The sequence below is a fragment of the Schistocerca cancellata genome, chromosome 2, assembly GCF_023864275.1.
Source record: "Schistocerca cancellata isolate TAMUIC-IGC-003103 chromosome 2, iqSchCanc2.1, whole genome shotgun sequence".
Classification (NCBI taxonomy): Eukaryota; Metazoa; Arthropoda; class Insecta; order Orthoptera; family Acrididae; genus Schistocerca; species Schistocerca cancellata.
The window spans coordinates 547,082,386-547,101,688 of NC_064627.1; the positions used below are offsets into that span (position 1 = coordinate 547,082,386).

General features: G+C 44.7%; 1 protein-coding gene across 1 annotated transcript in view; it reads left to right on the forward strand.

The window, feature by feature from the left end:
- LOC126162127 (uncharacterized) overlaps nucleotides 1–19,303 on the forward strand; it is a 306,222-nt gene that overhangs the window by 40,230 nt on the left and 246,689 nt on the right. The window lies entirely within an intron of this gene.

Consider the following 19,303-nt stretch of genomic DNA (forward strand, 5'->3'; position numbering starts at 1 on the left):
TATTATTTTCGTAGAAGATACAAAAATTATGACTCGCAGAGTGTTTATGATACGAAAGAAAGAAAAAAACGAAAATGCATGAAACTGCACCACTTCGTACACTGACCAACGGTAACCAGTCAGTAGTTGCAGATAATAGCGCAAAACACCTTATATTGGCAACATTTCAGATAACCTTGAAAAACCGCTTGTCTCACAACTTTAGACCTGCACTTTATAGTACAAACAGCATATTGAAAATTTTATTCAGTAGTAAAGACAAAAAATGGTTCAAATGGCTCTGAGCACTATGGGACTTAACTTCTGAGGTCATCAGTCCCCTAGAACTTAGAACTACTTAAACCTAGCTAACCTAAGGACATCAAACACATCAGTGCCCGAGGCAGCATTTGAACCGACGACCGTAGCGGTCGCGCGGTTCCGGACTGTAGCGCCTAGAACCGCTCGGCCACCCCGGCCGGCAGTAAAGACAAACTGCAACTCTTGGCACAGAGTGGTGTATATAAAATGACATGCAAGCGCTGTGGAAAAGTATGTTTTAGTAAGTGAGGTTGAGGTGTGATAATTAGATTATCTGAATATGAGAGAAGGTGCAGATTAAGAAAGAAATATTCAACGTTTGCCGATCATCTTTTAACAAGAAACCACTTAATCGATGTAGAATGTGAAGTTATTCATTCTGTAAAGAGAAGTAGAAAGATGACCCTGTTGGAAACGCTAGAAATCAACAAACATGTGACACAGAATGCCAACTTAGTATTAAACACTCTCTCATTATCCTTTTTATCCCTCTTCTAAACTAAGTTTTACTTACAAATAGTAGATTGAAAATATAAATTCAGAATTGTATTTCATCACTTGTTAAATGTACCACTACACGAAACTTAGTTCTGCGTGACAAAAAACGTACAACTTATCTGTGTAAACACATTACGTGTCATCATTTTTTAATCTTGTGTGTAAATATTATCTGTGCTAGTCACACGTCATTGTATCTGTGTTCGTGCTATTCAGTTGTCACCTGAGGGCGGCCTTAGAAGCCGAAAGGCGATTCGAGACCAAATAAATATAATTTTAAAGAAAATTAGGAAGTGTTTCCTATTTAATGTTATAACCATATTGTGGCAAGTACCGACGAAAAATTCAAGTAATGTTAATAATAATAATAATAATAATAACAAAAATATTATTGTATTCAACAAATGGACTTGGTGTCAAAGATTTGTGGCAGAAACAGAACCCTCTGCCACCGAAAGTAGTTGCTGTTGTTATAATTTACAATGTTATACTGAAAGAGGTACTATAATATTTCACTGGTTTATGAAGACGGTACATGGCAATAAGTTCAATGTTAACTTGTGCTGACATATCTTCAAGTTGCAGTGAACGATGGGTAACATCACTTGCATGGTTTCCAGTTCGACTCTTCTTGGCAGCCACTGTAAATTATGTTCTGACACACTCTTGATAGTGTCCTGATGATTGTCTTGAGGTACTGCCTAACCAAGTGCTGATGCAGCCTCGTGTCCGCTTATATTCACGTCTGTCTCATGTACTTCCATCTGAGTACTGTTAGAGGCCTACGAGAAAGACAGGCCGCATCGCGTGCATCACGAAGGTAGCCGTGAACTCGCTCACCTCAGCAGATAAAATGCGTTTCGAGACCTGTTAACTCTCAGCTGGGCGTGTACGTAGTAAAGAGAATTGCATTTCCTACTGGACTCTGCTATTATGAATTCTTAATGATTAACAGTACTACAACAAAATTTAAGATCAATACCCGATATAAATGTTATAACGGCTTGTTTATGGCATTTAGTATTTCCTGCTTATGTCTTAATTTCATACAAGAAGTAGTGCCTTATGCAACAGATAATTATTTTGGCATCATATTAAATTCATTTTACCCCAGTACAGCCGTAACAAATTATAAGCAGGCCTATGGACTTCCGATCATTGTAGAACTAATAACAGTAACACTCAATAAAAGCGGATACCAGTAGAAGATGCAATTCTCTTTTGTACGTAAATGCCCAGGTGCGAGTTAACAGGTCTAGAAACGCAGTTTGTCTGCTGAGCTGAGCGAGCGAGAGAGGGAGTTCAGAGAGAGTTCGTGACGTACGCGCCGCGGCCTGTCTTTCTCGTAGGCCTCGGTACTATTTGTGTGACGTATGGCGGAAGCGTAACACAGCGTTGTCGTGAGCGCCCTTTATGGGGTGTGACTTCAACTATATTGCTCCTGAGTCGTAGGCAACTCGGTGATCTACTATGTAGACTGTCCTGTATCTTCTAGAGGTCACAACATTAATAATAATAATAATAATGATAATAATAATATTGATGACGATGATGATGATGGCAATGAAAATAGTGGTAATAACAGGGATACTTCGTGGTAAGGTATAATTGATGTATAATGAGGAATGGTGATGGAATAATCTGGCTACACCGCAAATACACTGTGCATTATTCGGAGCCGGTAGAGCCCGATATTACTTCACTGCGATACATACGTTAATGTTTTCATAAATAAATCATCATTTCATCACGTCAGCCCTTAGTAGCTGAGTGGTCAGCGCGACGGAATGTCATACCTAACGGCCTGGGTTTGATTCCTGGCTGGGACGGGGATTTTCTCCGCTCAGGGACTGGGTGTTGTGTTGTCTTTATTCTCATCATTTCATCCCCATCGACATGCAAGTCGCCCAAATGCGTCAACTCGAAAGATTTGCACCAGGCGAACGGTGTACCCGACGGCAGGCCCTAGCCACACTGCATTTCCATTTCATCACGATTCGTTATTACATCTTCATTACACTTCGCCACGATTATTATTGTTATCATCATCATTCCCTTTAGAAGAAACATGATTGGTTGTAGTGATACAAGTGTTTGGTGGAAAATTAGAAAAAAATGACGTGAGTGGAACGCAGTACGATGAGACTAGACCTCTGGTCGGTCTCCTTAACCGGCCGCGCTAACGCTGTTGCTCCAAAGCTGGTGTTCTCACACGACCTTCAACAGGCTCACGGATTATGAAGCGCGAGTTGTGCGAAAAAAATCGAGAAGCACATCGTACTAGAGCAGCTTCTGTTACAACAACCGAGTTAGAAAACTGCTACGGAAGCAAAGGGAACTTCACGGCAAACATAAACATTACCAAAGCCTTGCAGACAAACAAAAATTATACCAAGCGAAATGCAGTGTGAGGAGTGCTATGTGAGAGGCGTTCAATGAATTCGAAAGTAAAGTTCTATGTACTGACTTGGAAGAAAATCCTAAGAAATTTTGGTCTTATGTCAAAGCGGTAGGTGGATCAAAACATAATGTCCAGGCACTCTGTGACCAAAATGGTACTGAAACAGAGGATGACAGACTAAAGGCGGAAATACTAAATGTCTTTTTCCAAAGCTGTTTCACAGAGGAAGACCACTGCAGTTCCTCCTCTATATCGTCGCACAGATGACAAAATGGTACATATCAAAACAGATGACAGAGGGATAGAAAAACAATTAAAATCGCTCAAAAGAGGAAAGGCTGCTGGACCTGATGGGATACCAGTTCGATTTTACACAGAGTACGCGAAGGAATTTGCCCCGCTTCTTGCAGCGGTGTATCGTAGGTCTCTAGAAGAGCGTAACGTACCAAAAGATTGGAAAAGGGCACAGGTCATCCTCGTTTTCAAGAAGGGACGTCGAACAGATGTGCAGAACTATAGACCTATACCTCTAACGTCTATCAGGTTTAGAATTTTGGAACACGCATTATGTTCGAGTATAATGACTTTTCTGGAGACTAGAAATCTACTCTGTAGGAATCAGCATGGGTTTCGAAAAAGACTATCGTGTCAAACCCAGCTCGCGCTATTCGTCCACGAGACTCAGAGGGCCTTAGACACGGATTCGCCGGTGGATGCCGTGTTTCTTGACTTCCACAAGGCGTTTGATGCAGTTCCTCACAGTCTTTTAAGGAACAAACAGTCTTTCAATTAACAAAGTAAGAGCATATGGACTATCAGACCAATTGTGTGATTGGATTGAAGAGTTCCTAGATAACAGAACGCAGCATGTCATTCTCAATGGAGAGAAGTCTTCCGAAGTAAGAGCGTTTTCAGGTGTGCCGCAGGGGAGTGTCGTAGGACCGTTGCTATTCACTATATGTATAAATGACCTTGTGGATAACATCGGAAGTTCACTGAGGCTTTTTGCGTATGATCCTGTAGTATATCGAGAGGTTGTAGCAATGAAAAATTGTACTGAAATGCAGGAAGATCTGCAACGAATTGACGCATGGTGTACGGAATGACAATTGAATCTCAATGTAGACAAGTGTAATGTGCTGCGAATACATAGAAAGAAAGATCCTTTATCATGTAGCTACATATAGCTGGTCAGCAACTGGAAGCAGTTAATTCCATAAATTATCTGGGAGTAGGCATTAGGAGTAATTTAAAATGGAATGACCATATAAAATTAATCGTCGGTAAAGGAGATGCCAGACTGAGGGTCATTGGAAGAATCCTAAGGAAGTAGGTTACAGTACACTTGTTCGCCCATTGCCCGAATACTGCTCACCGGTGTGGGATCCGTACCAGATAGGGTTCGCAGAAGAGATAGAGAAGATCCAAAAGAGAGCAGCACGCTTTGTTACAGGATCATTTAGTAATCGCTAAAGCGTTACGGAGATGATAGATAAACTCCAGTGGAACACTCTGCAAGAGAGACGCTCAGTAGCTCGGTACGGGCTTTTGTTGAAGTTTCGAGAACATACCTTTACCGAGGAGTCAAGCAGTATATTGCTCTCTCCTATGTATATCTCGCGAAGAGACCATGGGGGTAAAATCAGAGAGATTAGAGACCACACAGAGGCATACCGAGAATCCTTCTTTCCACGAACAATACGAGACTGGAATAGAAGGGAGAACCGATAGAGGTACTCAAGGTACCCTCCGCTACACATCGTCGGGTGGCTTGCGGAGTATGGATGTAGATATAGATGTATTCACTACAACCGTGCGAAAGATGAGCAAAATCGGTGACCCGTTGGTTCTGTCCTTCCCATCTAAGAGACTGAAGGAGTGGATCTCATGTCAGTGTCGGGTTTCCACAGAGGCTGTTACTGCTTCGCGTCGAGCCGCATAGGAAGCGCAGGATCGGCTTTCTGGAAAGAGGAGGCAGTTTAAAAAGAATATGGAGCCTTTGCGTCTCGAGTGGAGAAAGATGTGGCACTGCCAGCGGCTGAGTGGAGGTGCCAAGAGAACTGGGCCGGGCGCTGGACGGGGAAACCGCATTGTCTGGCTTGGCAGCTCTGGCCGCCACTTGCACCTCGCTGAGTATTTCGGGTGGGCAGTGCCTAGGGCCCCTGATGCCTGCCGTGTGTGCTACGGGGGGCAGAAAGAGCGTGTGGTCTCACTGCAAGCGTGCGTCTACACTGTCGTCCTATCTTACATAATTTGTTTAGTCCGAATTTCACCACACAGACACATACACACACACACACACACACACACACACACACACACACACACACTTTTTAAATTCTTCCCACAGAATTCGAGTATTTCATGGGCACAGTCGTATCAAATTGTCAAGTACACTCCTTAGAATCTGGACAATGGTTACCAACCGTTGAGTAATTATCCCATGCGGGGGAAAATGTAATTTTCTGAGAGGTAAAAACAAAAAATACTGAACTGAGTGTCGCTCAAATACCTAAATTATTTTTAGAACAACGCTACTGTTATAATTATTTCGTAAGACTGTAACACTGGTTGTCTAAGTTACCAGTAATTACATTTTGTTTTCAACTGATGGCATTAACGAGTGGCTCATTGTGGTGGAGGTTACAACTTGTTAAACGAATGTATGAATAACGGCTTCGTCACGTAGTCCACCCACCACTCACATGCAACTATGATAGGAAAATGGAGATAGACCATATATGAGACATCTCATAAAAACACTTCTCAGAGTTGTAGGACGTTTCCGCAATACAGTAGATACTACTTCGTTATTCACTTTGCAACAATGAACGAACTAACTGACAGCGCTACATAATAGTAACTATGTACGGGGCCTTAACTATGTTATTATTATTATTATTATTATTATTATTATTATTAGTAGTAGTAGTAGTAGTAGTAGTGGTAACGTTGTTGTTGGTGGTGGTGTTTGTGCTTGTGCTTGTGATTCGCCTCCTGTAGTGTTCCTATTTTTGCCAGTTCAGAAGTAAAGAGTTCAATAATAAAGTGATATATAAATGGTAACTGTAAGTATATTGCACTGATTTTAATCTAGTTGGTTCTAAATGGAAGGGGGGGGGGGGGGGTGGGTGGAGGAGAAACCAGTGCCGCTAGGGGGAGAAGTGCTGCAGAGGAAGCGTATTCTTAACAAGTGTCTACCCACATTGTGAATCGTTACCTTTCTTTTCCGAGAAAGAGTTGTAGGTAGGACTCGAGGTACACTGAAAATTACCTCACCATTATACAAAATAGTTCTCAGAAATAAGCAGCACTAATTGTCTCACTGACGTATTACTTACAAGGAGGGGACGTCTACTCGTAATCGCCGAATTCGTACAAATTTATGGTACATCTAGGGCGTGGTGAGACAAAGTGCCCCAAGTGGAAACTCAAGATAGCCAAGCGTTTAAGAAACAAAGGAATTTTGATACGGACCTATCACCATGTGTACCTTATCAATTATCCCTGCGACAAAGCATTTGGGAAGCGGTGTTTGGCTCAGCGGTTTGCCGGCACGGTAGCTCAGCGTGTTCGGTCAGAGATTTAGCTGCTCTGTGTAATAAAAAAAATAAAAAAAAACTTAGTAAATGAATGAGCGATTAACTTGAGCCCGCATCTCGTGGTCGTGCGGTAGCGTTCTCGCTTCCCACGCCCGGGTTCCCGGGTTCGATTCCCGGCGGGGTCAGGGATTTTCTCTGCCTCGTGATGGCTGGGTGTTGTGTGATGTCCTTAGGTTAGTTAGGTTTAAGTAGTTCTAAGTTCTAGGGGACTTATGACCACAGCAGTTGAGTCCCATAGTGCTCAGAGCCATTTGAACCATTTGATTAACTTGAACAAGCACCATGGGACGCCCACTCCGAATAAATAGAACGAACAAAAGAGATTTACAAAAAAAGCGGTAAGAAATCGGATACACATTGGAAGGGTCGCAGGCTCGACTCCGCCCGGTGGCAAATATTTTTGTGCATCTTGGCAATGCGTACACTACTGACATCACGATTAACCGCAACATCATGTAGGTAATTTTATTAATTTGTATAAGCTCAAAAAGTACAGGCATAGGATAAAATGCGGGACTGCAAATATTTAAAAAGGGATCGTAATTATCGCGCACACGGGAACGTCGTGTATGTAAATCGATACTCCCATTCTTTTGCAATTGATCAATTACATGTACCGGGGTGATACACATCAAAGAAACACGGGAAGCAATAATTTTGACTGGATCTTGAGCACGTTATAAATGCCGCCTTTTTGCGGTGACATGTTTTTTTTAATGTCTCCGTAGAAAAACAAACTTGATTGACCTTCTGAAAACAGGTTCTCTCATCGCGCAGACCAGCAGCGAACCTGCGTAACGCAGCAACCGCGGGTAACGCAGCATGTCGCTGAATACGTGCGAGGATAACTGGTGATGCACACAATGTGATCAAAAGTATCCGGGCACGTGGCGGAAAAGGGCTTAAAAGTTCGTGGCGCCCTCCATCGGTAATGCTGGAATTCAATATGGTGTTGGCCTACCCTTAGCCTTGATGACAGCTTCCAGTCTCGCAGGCATATGTTCAGTCAGGTGCTGGAAGGTTTCTTGGGGAATGGCAGCCCATTCCTCGCGGAGTGCTGCACTGAGGAGAGGTATCGATGTCGGTCGGTGAGGCCTGGTACGAAGTTGGCATTCTCACTCAACCAAAAGGTCTTCATAGGATTCCGGTCAGGATCTGTGCAGGTCACTTCATTACAAGGATGTTATTGTCGTGTAATCACTCCGCCACAGGCTGTGCATTATGAACAGGTGCTCGATCGTATTGAAAGATGCAATCGCCATCACCAAACTGCTCTTCAACAGTGGGAAGCAAGAAGGAGATTAAAACATCAATGTAGACCCAGGCTGTGTTAGTGTCACGCAAAACAATATAGGGGTGCAAGCTCATTCCATGGAAAACACTACCACATCATAACACCACTGCTTCCGAATTTTACTGTTGACACTACACAAGCTGGCAGATGACGTTCACCGGGCATTCGCCACACCCATACCCATACCCTGCCATCGGATCGCCACATTGTGTTCTGTGATTCGTTGCTTCACACAACGTTTTTCCACTTTTCAATCGTCCAATGTTTACGCACCTTACACCAAGCGAGGCGTCGTTTGGCATTTACCGGCGTGATGTGTGGCTTGTGAGTAGCCGCTCGACCATGAAATCCAACTTTACTCACCTCCCACCTAACTGTCATAGTACTTGCAGTGGATGCTGATGCAGTTTGGAATTCCTGTGTGATGGTCTGGATAGATGTCAGCCTGTTACACGTTACGACCCTCTTCAACTGTCAGCGGTCTCTGTCAGTCAACAGACTAGGTCGGCCTTTACGCTTTTGTGCTGTACGTGTCCCTTCACGTTTCTACTTCACTATCACATCGGAAACAGTGGACCTAGGAATGTGAAGGAGTGTGGGAATTTCGCGTACAGACGTATGACGCAAGTGACACCCAATCACCTGACAACATTTGAAGTCCGTGAGTTCCGCGGAGCGCCCCATTTTGCTCTCCACGATGTCTAAAGACTACTGAGGGCGCTGATATGGTGTACCTTGCAGTAGGTGGCAGCACAATGCACCTAATAGGAAAAACTTTTATTTTTGGGGTGTCCGGATACTTTTGATCACATAGTGTATAATGGAATGTAGTTTGATGCAAGCTTCTCGGGAAGTGATTTCTTCTTCTTTCTCGACCAGGTAAGTGCAATTTTGACATTTTTATTACGTTTTTTACTTGACTATAAAAATATACGTTGCAGGGTTACATTAGTGATGCACAATTGAGGGGAACTACTTTGATACTGCATGTTGGAAATCCGTCTGCATCTTGGAACAGTTCGTCGTACATTTGCTGCTGGGCGGATTCGAAGCCGCGATCCATTCAATACAAATCCGTTTACTTATCGCTGAGCCAAACACAGCTTCCTAAACCCATTGTCACAGGGACAACATGGTGATGCATCCGTATCAAAATTCCATTTATCTTCTAAACGCTTGGCCATCTGAAGTTCCCACTTGTGCAATTTCATGTCTCGCGACGCCATACATGTGCTATAAATTTGGACCAATTCGGCGATGACGAACAGGCGTCCCCTCCTTGTTAGTGGTTTAATAAAGCATCTACAGAAAATAAATGTAATTTATCCTTCGTCGTTTTGAAAATCAAAGTGTTAAAAGTAAATTCTTTTTCATTTTAAATTTTAATTAGGCCCTAATGCTGACTGGAGAAAGCGCAGGAGGCGGGAGGTGTGGGGAAGGGGAGGGGGATGGTTTGCGGCGGTTGGACAGGGGGTAATACATGAGGATGTCTGACTGAAGGCAGGGGCAATTGTCTGAGAAAGCTTGGGAACCACTGATCTACAGCATCCTTCATTTGAGACAAACTGCTGGTTGATAAATAGGGCAGGGTAACTCAGGTTCTTATAGCTGCATATGGTTATGAAGAACCTATTTGTTTACAGCTCTTCCCACATAAAGAGCGCATAGCAGAACAGTCGCAGAGAGTACACCACTATTAGTGTAGCCGCCTCGACACGCAAACCGGCTGCTGGAGTTCAACTTGCGTTCATTAAGGCGAAGAATGTCCTCTCACGGTTACAATATATTGTCCTTCTGTCGCAGCGACTATCCTCTGGAATTTCACTCCAACAACGGTCTCTGACGCCGGCGACGTATAGTGAGAAGCGTCAGACATGCAAAGACTACTGGGCTATTGCTTAAGTAATCTGATGGGCTAGGAATACAGTCATGCCGACTATGCTCTTTTTAACAGACTTACGCCTCCAAAAGTTCTGTTGATATATGTGACTGTATTCTGCCGAAAACCCCATGTTGCATTACACTATGCTAAAGCCCCTAAATAAGTGAATGTTCGTGATTTAACTACCGTTCACGAAAAAAAACAGAACTTTTATATAGTAACTACGTCTTTCTCATTGTTCTGTAAGTTCTTATGGCGCGTTATTCCATCCACTTCCTCCACGCCTGTGTCTGAATTATTGTTCAGTATTTCTCAGTAGATTGAGTCGCCACAGCAAATACTGTCAACAGATGTCAGGTTACGAAGTCTTATAAAATCAATAGTTTGTTATACACTGATCAGCCAGAACATTATGACCACCTACCTAATAGCCAGTATGTCCACCTTTCGTACAGATAACAGCGCGACGCGTCGGGGCATGGAAGCAGTGAGGCCTTGCTAGGTCGCTGGGGGGAGGTGGCACCCCATCTGCACACACCAGTCATCTAATTCCCGTAAATTCCAGGGAGGGGGGCGATGACTCTGACGCCGCGTTCAATCGCATCCCATATGTGTTCGATCGGGTTCAGATCTGGCGGGTAGGGGGACCAACATATCAATCAGAAGTCGCCTCTGTGTTCCTCTAACCATCCGTCACATCCCTGGCGTTGTGACAAAGCGCATTATCCTATTAAAAAATGACAATTCCATCGGGAGACATTCTCGTCATGAAGGTACGCGATCTGCAACCAGCGCACGATATTCCTTGGTCTCATGGTGTCTTGCTGAGCTCCACTGGAGCCATGGATGCCCACGTGAATGTTCCCCAGAGCATAATGGAGCCGCCGTCAGCTTGTCTCCGTCCCGTTCATCGTTTATGCCGTCCGTACCAACAGTTTTTGTATTGTTCGTGGAATTGAGGGCTTCTCTTAATTCATCCACACACGAATCATCTGCACAGCCTGTATTAATAGCATCCTTTTTATTCTCTGCGGAACCTGTTTCTTTATAGAACAAGTTCTTGTTATGTTCTATCCATTTTGATTATTGGATGTTATTTATTTGAGACACTTCTTTTTCTGTTTCATTGAATATTTTCACATTTCTCGCAATCGAGTTTTATGGCGAAGTGGCTATGTAACTTCGAGATGATATATACGCGTTAGAAGTGGCTAGTCCCGATGTACACTCCTGGAAATTGAAATAAGAACACTGTGAATTCATTGTCCCAGGAAGGGGAAACTTTATTGACACATTCCTGGGGTCAGATACATCACATGATCACACTGACAGAACCACAGGCACATAGACACAGGCAACAGAGCATGCACAATGTCGGCACTAGTACAGTGTGTATCCACCTTTCGCAGCAATGCAGGCTGCTATTCTCCCATGGAGACGATCGTAGAGATGCTGGATGTAGTCCTGTGGAACGGCTTGCCATGCCATTTCCACCTGGCGCCTCAGTTGGACCAGCGTTCGTGCTGGACGTGCAGACCGCGTGAGGCGACGCTTCATCCAGTCCCAAACATGCTCAATGGGGGACAGATCCGGAGATCTTGCTGGCCAGGGTAGTTGACTTACACCTTCTAGAGCACGTTGGGTAGCACGGGATACATGCGGACGTGCATTGTCCTGTTGGAACAGCAAGTTCCCTTGCCGGTCTAGGAATGGTAGAACGATGGGTTCGATGACGGTTTGGATGTACCGTGCACTATTCAGGTGTCAAGGAGCTATTCTCCTGAAAAACGACGGATTCACTCACTCCCATCGGCATGACGAAGAGGGTATCGGGATTCATCACACCATGCAACGCTCTGCTACTGTGACAAAGTCCAGTGCCGATGGTTTCGCGCCCATTTCAATCGTAGTTGCCGATACCATCATGTTAACATTGGCACACGCATGGGTCGTCGGCTGCGGAGGCCCATCGTTAGGAGTGTTCGGTGCACAGTGTGTTCAGACATACCTGTACTCTGCCCAAAATTAAAGTTCCGCCACAGTTCACTGCCTGTCGTGTTTTACCAGTCTGCACAGCCAACGAAGCCCGACATCTGTAATGGGGGGTAGCCGCTCAACTCGACCTTGGTTTCGCCCCATGTTCAAGACACTTACCACAGCACTCCTCGAACACCCGATAAGTCGTGCAGTTTCGGAAATTCTCGTCGGAGCCTCCGGGCCATCACAATCGGCCCTCGGTCAGACTCAAACAGATCGCGTGCCTTCTCCATTCTACACGCGGACAGCAGGCTCACTGATAATAATGAATCGTGCGAGTGTCTGGCTAGCTGTTATTCCTCGCGAGGTGACGCTGCTATCTCCTGGACGGGTTTATATCGATAGTAGGTCGGTGTATTCTGGGTGACCAGTGTATACGTAGGTGACAAGGTTAGCTATAACATAACGGACTTGTGAGAAGGCTGTGGTATTTAGATGTTTAACAGAATTGTTCAAAGATTATTGCAATCCTGCCGAAATGTTACCAAGAGAATACCTCTGGATGTTGGGATTACATAGGAAAAATGGTTCAAATGGCTCTAATCACTATGGGACTTAACATCTGAGATCATCAGTCCCCTAGACTTAGAGCTACTGAAACCTAACTAAACTAAGGACATCACACACATCCAAGCCCGACCCAGGATTCGAACCTGCGACCTTAGCGGTCGAGCGGTTCCAGACTGTAGCGCCTAGAACCGCTCGGCCACTCCGGCTGGCAAGCTATTGGTTTACTTATTGCTTTTTATATCTGTATCGGCTCTCGTCCTGTCTTTGCTCATGGTAAGGATGGATGAAGTGAAACCATATCGAGCTGGTCTCTGGCATTTTCTTTTACATGATTACTCTGATAATGTTTGATACAGGATTCATCGAAACACCTTCAGACTATTTCTCTACCGTTCCACTGCCGAATAGAGTGCAGGAAAACCGAACACTTAAATCTTTCGCTGCGAACTCGGATTTCTCGTATTTTTTATCGCTGTGTAGGTGGGTGTCAGTAAAATATATTCGTATTCGGAGGACAAATTTGGTAACTGAAATTTCGTGAAAGGATAACGCCCCAACGCAAAACGTCTTTGCTTTAACGATCGCCTCCCCGAGTCGCGTATCATATCCCTGACACACTTTCCCCCGTTTCCCGATAATAATACGAAACATTACTTTTTGTTTGTTTGTTCGAGCAGATGTGTGTAGCATTTCTACGTGCCAGCTCTCAGGTCCGTCAGGAGACAAAAACCAGTGTATGTCGTTTTGTACGTAACTTACTTCTATCCAGAAATCGAGAGGATATTCTGATACCACAGAATTATGCTGCTCACCTCATCACTGCAACAATTAATGAGAGAAATTAGAACGTTCTTCATAAATTATTTATTTTTCAAAGTGACTTATCAGCCAACTGACTGGCTGTAGGTGTCAATATGAAAGTTTTTGTTTCAAGTTTTAGTTGCGATGAGAGTGAAGCAGAAATACAGCATTGAAGTGTTAACTAGTGGAACTGTAGTCAACGAAAACCATTTCTTACATCTTTTAATTTTTTTACAAGACAGTAACCAAATTAAGACCGAGAAAAAACTCTCAGTATTGACTTCTGTTTCCTACACAACTCTATTTTTGGGATCAGATGTTGCAAAGGTTATGTAGAACTACGTTTGCTGTTGTGGAACGCCGGCCGGATTGGCCGAGCGGTTCTAGGCGCTACAGTATGGAACCGCGCGACCGCTACGGTCTCAGATTCGAATCCTGCCTCTGGCATGGATGTGTGTGATATCCTTAGGTTAGTTAGGTTTCAGTAGTTTTAAGTTCTAGGGGACTGATGACCTTAGAAGTTAAGTCCCATAGTGCTCAGAGCCATTTGAACCATTTTGTTGTGGAACGAATGGGAACATCGTCAGCTGGTAAACAGGGCTGGTTTTTCAAATGAAATATGGCATGGCATGCACACCCATGGTCTTTCCTCTTTTGAATACGTTAACATTTTTCCAGTCTTCTGTTTTAGTGTAAAGGCTTTTAGTAGCTGTTTGACAAGAGTGAGTCGGCCATAGCCGGTCCAAAGCCCGGTCGTGAAAGGAGGGAGAGGTGTAACACCTCATTAAAAACATTGGTTCACCTGGCACGGGTGAAAGTATCTGTTGAGGGCGACTTGCAAAGTACGGCGAAGACTTGAATGGTAGTGAAGGGGGCAATGGAGACGAACGGAATGCCGTAGCTTGCGGATGAAGCAACCCTGCTGGTAAGGTTAGTATAGGGTAGTATAGAAGCGATGACAAGAGGGATGTGACAGCCGTAGGCAGTTATTCAAGGGAGAGGATACGCCCGAAGGAAAAGTCCACTAGATCTCCTGGTTGTGAGGCGTGCTACAGGCCAGCTCGCTGTGCGCGCAAAAGAGTTACTGCTAAGTATCTCAGAAAGAAGAAAGAAACGAATAGATCTCATAAAAAAAAGAAATGGCTTTGTGAAAGGACTATTCGAATTGAAACGTGGAATATTCAGGGCTTACGCATTAAATTTCAAGAGGTGGTTTTAGAGGCTGAGAAACAGCAAATAAGTATTATGCTTTTGACGGAGACGAGGAAGTAAGGTAGATGCAGTGAAAATCTTAAGCAATACGAGCATATATGGAGTGGTATTGGCAGAGGAGCACGAGCTAAACCTAGGATGTCTACTTTGATGATGTCGTTGTACACGAGGAAGACTCGTGTTTTACTGCTGGGAAAAGCTGTGTTGATAACAGCTTGTACGTACGCCAGATGTGTTAGAAAATGATCGCAGAAGATAAAGATCTCCATATTGTGTTTGTTTCTGTGCCAAGGAAGTTACAATGGACAGCCTAGGAAAATGTTTGAGTGGATGGTGCAATAATAGAGTTGGAGAAAAGGATGTCCCACCATTGCGAAGCAATTGTGAAGGTTGACTGTATGATAGCGAAATGTTTTAAAACAGCGATAGGATTGAGACAACGATGTTCTACGTCACCAACCTGATTTAAGTTGTGTTTAGAAGTTATTCGTTGTTTCTGGAATAGTGTGTACAGAAGTTTGGGCGTAGCAGTACAGTATCAGTGTTCACGTTCATTACTGTTTGCTGAAAACAGAAGTAGTTTGTGGCATCTGAGAACCGGCAACTGCTGACAAGGGGAAACACCTGCTAAAGTAAAAGTAAGAGTGATTATACCGAATTTTTAGATCTTATGCACCTGCATTGACGACAGCATTTCGGTAATAGAAACAAAATCAAAGAAGTCAGTTGTGTGCACGAGTCATCAGTTTTCTTACTGGTTTGATGTGGCCTGCCAGGAATCGTACTTCATCACAGAGTAGCATTTGCAACCGACATCTTCACTTATTTCCTGGATGTTCTCCGATCTCTGGTTTCTGGTACAGTTTTACCCTATACAGCTCCCTCTAGTATCACGGAAGTTATCCCCTGATGTCTTCACAGATGTTCTATCAACCTGTCCCTTCTTCCTGTCAGTGCTGTCCATATATTCCTCTCCGATTCTGCATAGAACCTCTTCCTTCCTTATAAGTCCATCTAATCAGTCCTCCACGTTCTTCTGTGGCACCACATCTCAAGTACTTCCATTCTCTTCATTTCCAGTTTTACCACAGTCACAACCATACGATGCTGTGCTCCAAATGTACATTCTCAGAAATTTCTTCCGCAAGTTAAGGTCTGTGTTTGGCCAGGACCATCAAATCCTGATGCTAAGTTTGTCACCTCATTTATGCCATTTCTCAGTACTTTCATGTTTCTTCAGGTAACTCTCAGTCCATATTCTGTACCCATTAGCTTGTTCACACCGTTCAGCGGATCCTGTAATTCTTCTTCTCTTTCACTGAGGGTAGCAATGTCATCAGCAAATCTTAACACTGATATCCTTTCACCTCGAATTTTAATTCCACTCTTGAATCTTTCTTTTAGTTCCATTATTGCTTCTTCGATGTATAGGTTGAACAGTGGGTTGGAAGAATATATCCCTGTCTCACATCCTTTTTAATCTGAGCACTTAGTTCTTGATCTTCCAGTCTTATTGCCGCTCTTGCTTCTTGAAAATGTTTTATATTACCTATCTCTCCCTAAAACGTACCCGTATTTTCCTCAGAAGCTCGAACATCTTGCGCCATTTTACATTGTTGAACGCTTTTTCCAGGTCGACAAATCATATTATCGTGTCTTAATTTCTCTTTAGTCTTGCTTCCATTATTAAGGTTAACGTCAGAACTGCCTCACTTGTGCCTTTACCTATACTACAGCCGAAGTGCTCGTCATCTAACACATCCTCAATTTTCCATTTTTCTGTACATTATTGTTGTCAGCAACTAGAATGCATGAGCTATAGAGCTAATTGTGCGATGATACTCGCACTTGTCAGCTCTTACAGTCTTCGGAATTGTGTGAATGATACTTTTCCGAAAGTCGGATGTTATATTGCAGGCCTCACACATTCTACACATCAACATGAACAGTCGTTATGTAGCCATTTCCCCCAATGCTGTTAGAAATTCTGATCAAATGTTTTCTATCCCTTCTGCTTTCTTTGACCTTAAGTCTTCCAAAGCTCTTTTAAATTCTGATGGCTATGAGCACTATGGGACTTAATATCTGAGGTCATCAGTCCCCTAGAACTTAGAACTACTTAAACCTAACTAACCTAAGGACATTACACACATCCATGCCCGAGGCAGGATTCGAACCTGTGATCGTAGCGGTCGCGCGGTTCCAAACTGAAGCGCCTAGAACAGCTCGGCCACAACGGCCGGCTAAATTCTGATTTCTACTACGGAATGCCCTGTTCTCTTCCATACTGACTCCTGTTTCTTTTTCTATCACATCAGACAAATCTTCCCACTCACAGAGGCCTTCAGTGTACTCTTTCCACCTATTTGGCGCCTGCCAAATGCTGCGGCCTCTACATTTAACAGTGGAATTAATGTTACCACCCTTGGTTTTAATGCTATAGTTTTGTGTAAACATGGGGGAACAAAGATTTTAATTCATGGCACTTGGAACTCCGGAGAGAAACTCTACAGGGTGAAAAGTATTTAAACCGACAATCTCTGGGAGGTTGTAGGGGACATCAAAACAAATATTTTCCCCTAATGTCATTTTTTCCTATGAGGAGTGTTTAAACCGGTAGAGGAAGACTACTCTGGCGACAAATTAATTAAACCAACAAAGAAGTCCAGAGGGAACATATCTGGGGATTGAGCAGGCCATGGTACAGGACCACCTCTGCCAGTCCACGTTTCTGGGAACCGTCGGTCCAGGAATCGATGCACACGACGACTGAAATGTGCCGGCGCCCCGTCATGTTGGAACCACATCTGTTGTCTTGTAGGGAGCGGGACGTTTTCAAGCAATTCTGGCAATGCTGTAGCGAGAAAATTGTAATAGTGCCTCCCATTTAATGGCCTAGGTAGCAGATACGGCCCAATTGAACGGTCCCCAACAACACCGACTCACACATTAACGAAGAACCGCACATGATGAGCGCTAGTAACTGTGGCATGTGAGTTATCCTCACTCCCAACATGCGTATTGTGCATGTTGAAGAGTCCATCACGCCCGAACGTTGCTTCATCGGTAAACAATACAGAGGATGGAAATGTAAGATGCATTTCACAGTGTCCCAGGTACCACTGCGAAAACTGTGCTCTGGGTGGATAATCAACTGGTTCCAGGTTGTGGACACGCTGTAAGTGAAATGGACGTAACAATTGCTTTCGAAGGACTGTTCTTACATTCGTCTGATTCGTCCCCATGTTACGTGCAATTGCACGAGTGCTGATTGAAGGATCCCGCTCCACGTGGTGCAAGACAGCTTCCTCAAATTGCAACGTTCCTACCGTGCGACGGCGTCCCTGTCCAGGTAATCTGCTAAATGACCTGGTCTCACGCAAACGTGGTACACAGCAGCAAAGGTCGCATGATGCGGGATACGGCGATTAGGATATTGTTGTTGATAAACAAGCTGTGCAGCTCGCCCGTTGTGGTGCGCTACGTAGTACGCCCCAAGCATGTCAGTGTACTCACTCCAGGTGTATCGCTCCATTAGTAAACAGAAACAATGCACTGCTACACTGGTGGACAGCAGTTGCCTACAACTGAAGAGCGTAATACGCCCTCTAACAACTGAAGATCGTAATACGGCCTCTAACAACTGAAGTGCGTAATACGGCCTGCACCGGTTTAAATAATCCTCATAGGAAAAAATGACATTAGGGAAAAATATTTGTTTTGATGTCCCCTACAACCTCCCAGAGTTTGTCGGTTTAAATACTTTTCACCCTGTATGTGGCACAAGGATCGTGCACCCTTTAGTAATGATTGTTTGCAACATTTATGCACGATTTGGCATTTGGGAGCATTTGCTCATACAACACAGTACCACGACCACAGCAGCATGTAAAACGCGTTTTGTGGAAAAATGACAGACGTTTCCTCTCTTCCATTATCCGGTGCAGGAGAATGCAGCCGACCGCGGTGGTCTAGCGGTTCTGGCGCTGCATTCCGGAACCGCGGGACTGCTACGGTCGCGGGTTCGAATCCTGCCTCGGGCATGGGTGTGTGTGATGTCCTAAGGTTAGATAGGTTTAAGTAGTTCTAAGTTCTAGGGGACTTATGACCTAAGATGTTGAGTCCCATAGTGCTCAGAGCCATTTGAACCATTTGAGAATGCAGTTCTGTGCAGTAAGAGTTTGCAAAACCCAGTGCGGAGACTGCGCCATTTCAGAGGGCAGACACCCTCTGATGTTAGTGACCGTTCTTTACGTAGGTGGCAGAGCTGCTCGCTATTTTGCCGAAGGTGGTTGAACCGTTCGCGGCTGGCAGCGCGCGTGGCGCGTGACGGCGCTGCGGGCCGTGGGCCGCGCCGTTAATTTATTTACCGCCTTGCGGCCGAGTTACAAGGCCTTTGTGGAAAGTCCGCGGCGCCGCGGCCCAGCTTCCGCGCAGGTGTATCGGGGGCTGGCCCGAGCTGGGTTGGTCCTCTCATTTTAGAGCCGGCCGGACAAAAGACGAGCGCCTGCCAAATGCTGCGGCCCGCGGCCCGCGGCGCGCCGCCCATTTGCACGGCCGCCCCGCCCCGTCTCTCCTGTCCTCGGAATGTCGCCGGCCGGCCGCTCCCTGCCTGACGAACCCAGCCACCGACCGAGGCGACTTGCACCTCCAGTGTGACGTGGCGGCTTTCGCATTGGTGCCTGTCATACTCACTTTCATTGTGTCGCTACTTCCTTCCTGTTGTCTGTTAGTGTCGAGGGTAGTATACTCGTGAACAAACGCAA